The sequence below is a fragment of the Styela clava genome, chromosome 5 (genome assembly GCF_964204865.1).
Source record: "Styela clava chromosome 5, kaStyClav1.hap1.2, whole genome shotgun sequence".
Lineage (NCBI taxonomy): Eukaryota > Metazoa > Chordata > Ascidiacea > Stolidobranchia > Styelidae > Styela > Styela clava.
Genome location: NC_135254.1, coordinates 22,052,113 through 22,057,112, shown reverse-complemented (window position 1 = coordinate 22,057,112; position 5,000 = coordinate 22,052,113). Strand labels below are relative to the sequence as shown.

Genomic DNA, 5,000 nt, shown 5'->3' with positions numbered 1-5,000 from the left:
GCTGTAACACCCCCGCCGGAGCGGAGGCCACCTTCGCGCGGGGACTTAGACCGACGGCAAACCGGTCGTGACCCGCGCCGGTCGCTAGTGCGCTGAGACGGTGCGCGAGCCGACTCGGCAGCGGCGCCTTAAGCGTCCGCGAACCGAGACGGCGCGCCCCCGCACCCAACTGAAAGCGAGCCGGCGACCTGACGGGACCTCCCGTTTGCCTCTCAACGGTTTCACGTACTCTTGAACTCTCTCTTCAAAGTGCTTTTCAACTTTCCCTCACGGTACTTGTCCGCTATCGGTCTCGCGACCGTATTTAGTCTTTGGTGGAGTTTACCACCCGCTTTGGGCTGCATTCCCAAACAACCCGACTCCGAGAAGACCCGAAGCGGCCAAGGCAAGCGCCCCTATGGGCCTAACACCCGCCGTGGGACGAGGCCTCGATCAGAAGGACACCGGCGCTCGCCGTTAGCCGCACTGGGACTTCCGTACGTCACAACTCGGCGCGCTCGAAAAGCGCGCAGATTCGACGCTGGACTCTTCCCGGTTCACTCGCCGTTACTCAGGGAATCCCTGTTGGTTTCTTTTCCTCCGCTTAATAATATGCTTAAATTCAGCGGGTGCTCTCGCCTGAACTCAGGTCGTATGTGTCAAGCGGGCCGCTTCTTACACGGCCCGCTGGCATCGCAAGTCGTCGCCGCCGGCGCCGACCGAGCGCGTACCGTCGCCGCCTTGGCCCACGGTCGGTCTTGATCTCGTGACCGGACCGACCGACCTGGACCCGCCCCTCGAACGTAGTTGAACACGTCGAGGGGCCGGCGGTGTACGGGACACGCGGTCGCGCCGAGAAAGCTCGGCGACCGCTTCAACTTGGGGCGACGCCCGGCCGTCTTCGCAGAGGCCAGGCGACGGCCCTCGGGTGAGGACGAACGCGACCCTGAGGCAGACGCGGTCCCGGGATTGACCCGAGACCGCAATTCGCTTTCAGAAGGTCGACGTTCAATGTGTTCTGCAATTCACATTACTTCTCGCACTTGGCTGCGTCCTTCATCGACTCGCGAGCCGAGTGATCCACCGTTAAGAGTCGTCCTCGACGTTTCGCCCGGCGCCGAAGCGCGCGGACGTCACACTGTGGGATCGACCACAAAACCACCACCGACAACAACTGCACAAAAACACCAACAAACGGCGCCGAGCGACCGCCGGGCTGGGCCGGCGGCACATCGAGCGCGGTGCCCAGAAGCCAACATCGCACTCGGCTGCCTTGCTATGCCAACGTGTTACGCGTGTCGCACGGGGCGGAACCCCGATTGACGGCCGCCCTCTCGGCGGCACCCAAAGACAATTAAGTGCGCGGTCGGCCGGGGCCTACCACCACTTTCGGTAATGATCCTTCCGCAGGTTCACCTACGGAAACCTTGTTACGACTTTTACTTCCTCTAAATGATCAAGTTTGATCGTCTTCTCGACACGCCGACGCGGCCGTTGCCAGCCGCGACGGGGCCGATCCAAGGATCTCACTAAACCATTCAATCGGTAGTAGCGACGGGCGGTGTGTACAAAGGGCAGGGACGTAATCAACGCAAGTTGATGACTTGCGCTTACTGGGAATTCCTCGTTCAAGGGAAACAATTGCAAGTCCCTATCCCAATCACGAATGAGGTTCAACGGGTTACCCGGACCTTTCGGCCTAGGTTAGACACTCGCTGCTTCACTCAGTGTAGCGCGCGTGCGGCCCCGGACATCTAAGGGCATCACAGACCTGTTATTGCTCAATCTCGTGTGGCTAAACGCCACTAGTCCCTCTAAGAAGTTAGACGCCGACCGAGAAGGTCGCGTAACTATTTAGCATGCCAGAGTCTCGTTCGTTATCGGAATTAACCAGACAAATCGCTCCACCAACTAAGAACGGCCATGCACCACCACCCACAGAATCAAGAAAGAGCTCTCAATCTGTCAATCCTACCTGTGTCCGGGCCGGGTGAGTTTCCCCGTGTTGAGTCAAATTAAGCCGCAGGCTCCACTCCTGGTGGTGCCCTTCCGTCAATTCCTTTAAGTTTCAGCTTTGCAACCATACTTCCCCCGGAACCCAAAGACTTTGGTTTCCCGGAAGCTGCCGGAAAGGTCGTCATGGTAACGCCTCCCGATCGCTAGTTGGCATCGTTTATAGTCAGAACTAGGACGGTATCTGATCGTCTTCGAACCTCTGACTTTCGCTCTTGATTAAAGAAAACATTCTTGGCGAATGCTTTCGCAGTAGTTCGTCTTCCGCCGATCCAAGAATTTCACCTCTAACGGCAGAGTACGGACGCCCCCGTCTGTCCCTCTTAATCATTACCTCGTGCTCCGAAAACCAACAAAATAGAACCGAGGTCCTATTCCATTATTCCATGCAACACTATGCAGGCGAACAGCCTGCTTTGAACACTCTAATTTTTTCAAAGTAAACTTATCGGCCACCGCCGACACTCAGTCAAGAGCACCGACGGAGAACCGAAGGTGAGGCGAACGCAACCAGTGACACGCCTTGCGACGGACCGGCGGCGCTCGCCCAAAATCCAACTACGAGCTTTTCAACCGCAACAACTTTAGCATACACTGTTGGAGCTGGAATTACCGCGGCTGCTGGCACCAGACTTGCCCTCCAATGGATACTCGTTAAGAGTTTTAGGATGTACTCATTCCAATTACAGGGCCTCGTTAGAGTCCTGTATTGTTATTTTTCGTCACTACCTCCCCGTGTCGGGAATGGGTAATTTGCGCGCCTGCTGCCTTCCTTGGATGTGGTAGCCGTTTCTCAGGCTCCCTCTCCGGAATCGAACCCTGATTCCCCGTTACCCGTTATCACAAAGGTAGGCACGTAGCGTACCTTCGACAGTTGATAGGGCAGACACTTGAATGATACGTCGTCGGTGCAGAGACCGTACGATCCGCGTGGTTATCCAGAGTCATCAAACGTCACAGGACGAACCCGGTCGGTTTTGATCTGATAAAAGCGCGCCTCCCGAAGTCGGCGCTTAATGCATGTATTAGCTCTAGAATTACCACAGTTATCCACTTCGCTTACGAGACCAAATAAACCAAGACTGATTTAATGAGCCATTCGCAGTTTCGCTTTACGAGAACTCGTACTTGCACCTGCATGGCTTAATCTTTGAGACAAGCATATCACTACTGGCAGGATCAACCAGATAGCTGCGACAGCTGCGCTCGGCCCTTGCTGGGCCGCCCGGCGCGTGCTCGTCGCATTCGTTTAAGACCGAGGCGATCGCCTGCGGCCGTACTCAGCTTCGACAGTCGCTGGCCGCGACGTCCACGCTCTCGCCGGCAGTGCCAGGCGGAGCGATTTGCGTTTTTTCTTTGCTCGCCCTCTCTCGGGCTCGATCCATTCAGTTTCGCACAAACAAGAGCTCTGCCGGCCGCCTGCAGCGGTGCCTAAAACCCGGGCATAACAATGCGACCGTTCTGCTAGGCCGACAAGCGCTCAAGCCAGACGCTCGATCGAACGCCCCCTACATATTAGTCGAGACAACGGCTCGCTCATTAGCATCGCGTTTGTACTTTAACTTTTTTCGGCTCGGCTTCTTTCGACGCCGATGCCGGCGACGCAGCACTCTCTCGCCCGCCAGCCACCGAGAAAAGGGTGCGCTCCGACCGGCCCCGCACCGCTCTTTCTTGGCTCATTCGAAATTACTGTCTTTCGCTCTGACATGCCTTACCTAGGGTTAGGTTAGTATGCTTGCACGTTTGTACTTTAACTTTTTACGGCTCGGCTTCTTTCGACGCCGATGCCGGCGACGCAGCACTCTCTCGCCCGCCAGCCACCGAGAAAAGGGTGCGCTCCGACCGGCCCCGCACCGCTCTTTCATGGCTCATTCGAGTTTACTGTCTTTCGCTCTGACATGCCTTACCTAGGGTTAGGTTAGTATGCTTGCACGTTTGTACTTTAACTTTTTTTGGCTCGGCTTCTTTCGACGCCGATGCCGGCGACGCAGCACTCTCTCGCCCGCCAGCCACCGAGAAAAGGGTGCGCTCCGACCGGCCCCGCACCGCTCTTTCTTGGCTCATTCGAGTTTACTGTCTTTCGCTCTGACATGCCTTACCTAGGGCTAGGTTAGTATGCTTGCACGTTTGTACTTTAACTTTTTTTGGCTCGGCTTCTTCCGACGCCGATGCCGGCGACGCAGCACTCTCTCGCCCGCCAGCCACCGAGAAAAGGGTGCGCTCCGACCGGCACCGCACCGCTCTTTCTTGGCTCATTCGAGTTTACTGTCTTTCGCTCTGACATGCCTTACCTAGGGTTAGGTTAGTATGCTTGCACGTTTGTACTTTAACTTTTTTCGGCTCGGCTTCTTTCGACGCCGATGCCGGCGACGCAGCACTCTCTCGCCCGCCAGCCACCGAGAAAAGGGTGCGCTCCGACCGGCCCCGCACCGCTCTTTCTTGGCTCATTCGAAATTACTGTCTTTCGCTCTGACATGCCTTACCTAGGGCTAGGTTAGTATGCTTGCACGTTTGTACTTTAACTTTTTTCGGCTCGGCTTCTTTCGACGCCGATGCCGGCGACGCAGCACTCTCTCGCCCGCCAGCCACCGAGAAAAGGGTGCGCTCCGACCGGCCCCGCACCGCTCTTTCTTGGCTCATTCGAAATTACTGTCTTTCGCTCTGACATGCCTTACCTAGGGCTAGGTTAGTATGCTTGCACGTTTGTACTTTAACTTTTTTCGGCTCGGCTTCTTTCGACGCCGATGCCGGCGACGCAGCACTCTCTCGCACGCCAGCCACCGAGAAAAGGGTGCGCTCCGACCGGCCCCGCACCGCTCTTTCTTGGCTCATTCGAGTTTACTGTCTTTCGCTCTGACATGCCTTACCTAGGGTTAGGTTAGTATGCTTGCACGTTTGTACTTTAACTTTTTTTGGCTCGGCTTCTTTCGACGCCGATGCCGGCGACGCAGCACTCTCTCGCCCGCCAGCCACCGAGAAAAGGGTGCGCTCCGACCGGCCCCGCACCG

General features: G+C 56.7%; 2 non-coding genes and 1 pseudogene across 2 annotated transcripts; all 3 read right to left on the bottom strand.

Annotated features, from left to right (window-relative positions):
- Positions 1-632, bottom strand: part of LOC144423794 (large subunit ribosomal RNA) — a 3,695-nt pseudogene extending 3,063 nt beyond the window's left edge.
- A 288-nt stretch (positions 633-920) lies between these two features.
- Positions 921-1,074, bottom strand: LOC144423440 (5.8S ribosomal RNA). The gene has a single exon (XR_013475934.1). It is a non-coding gene; the product is annotated as a 5.8S ribosomal RNA (ribosomal RNA).
- A 298-nt stretch (positions 1,075-1,372) lies between these two features.
- On the bottom strand, positions 1,373-3,182 carry LOC144423587 (small subunit ribosomal RNA). The gene has a single exon (XR_013476054.1). It is a non-coding gene; the product is annotated as a small subunit ribosomal RNA (ribosomal RNA).
- Positions 3,183-5,000: the final 1,818 nt, after the last annotated feature.